This window comes from Gekko japonicus, unplaced genomic scaffold, assembly GCF_001447785.1.
Source record: "Gekko japonicus isolate JY-2015 unplaced genomic scaffold, Gekko_japonicus_V1.1 scaffold5244, whole genome shotgun sequence".
NCBI lineage: Eukaryota > Metazoa > Chordata > Lepidosauria > Squamata > Gekkonidae > Gekko > Gekko japonicus.
In genome coordinates this window covers 12,242-13,201 of record NW_015167209.1, presented here as the reverse complement: position 1 = coordinate 13,201, position 960 = coordinate 12,242, and positions in this window count along the sequence as shown.

Here is a 960-nt window from a genome sequence, read left to right as displayed (position 1 = left end):
TCGTCCATGGCGGCACTGGGACTCTCTCAGTATGTATCAGCTCCCACGCATCGGGCTGGTCATACGCTCGATTTGATCTTCGCAGCAGGGTTGATGGTGGACCAGATTACTGTGGAAGCAGTACCATGGTTGGACCAACACGCACTGAAGGCCCGTCTGAAAGTGCCACCCCGACCCTGTTTAGGCGGCGAGCAGATTTTTGCTCGCCCGAGGAGCCAAATGGACCTAACTCAGCTTCAGATGGCCCTACGGGATCCAAGGCCCCCTGGCGGCTCGTTGGATGAGCTTGTGGAGGACTGGCATGACCGACTCTCTGCAGCCATTGATGAGATTGCTCCCAGGCGCCCTCTCTGCACCCGCTCTAAGCTGGCACCCTGGTACTCCCAGGACCTACGGCTGATGAAGCGGGAACTGAGACGGTTAGAGAGACGGTGGTGTCGCACTCGTGACGAGGTGTCAAGAGCATCATATAGGACGTTTACAAGATCCTATGAGGTGGCAGTCAAGGACGCTAAGAGAGCTTTCTATGCGGCCAGGATTGCGTCTGCAAGCTCCCGCCCAGCCCAATTATTTAGAAAAATTCAGTCGTTGACAGCTCGGCCGTAGGGCAGACCAAATGCTAGGGAATTGGACATTGGCTGCGAGGCATTCTCAAGCTATTTTGCAGATAAAGTCTTGGCGCTCCGCCATGACCTCCCCGCCACAGTTGAAACAGTAAGTGAACTCGAGGCCCCTTGCACGTCTTCGGTGCCGGGTTTAGAGCACTTTGACCTGCTCAGTCTGGAGGAAGTTGACAGACTGCTCACAGCTGTGCGCCCAACCACATGCAACCTTGATCCGTGCCCCTCCTGGCTCATTAAAGCGGGTCGCAAGGGGTTGCGATGTGCGCTTAGGGAAATTATCAACATGTCCCTCTCCAAGGGGTGGTTCCCGGAGGCACTTAAGGAAGCAATGGTCCGC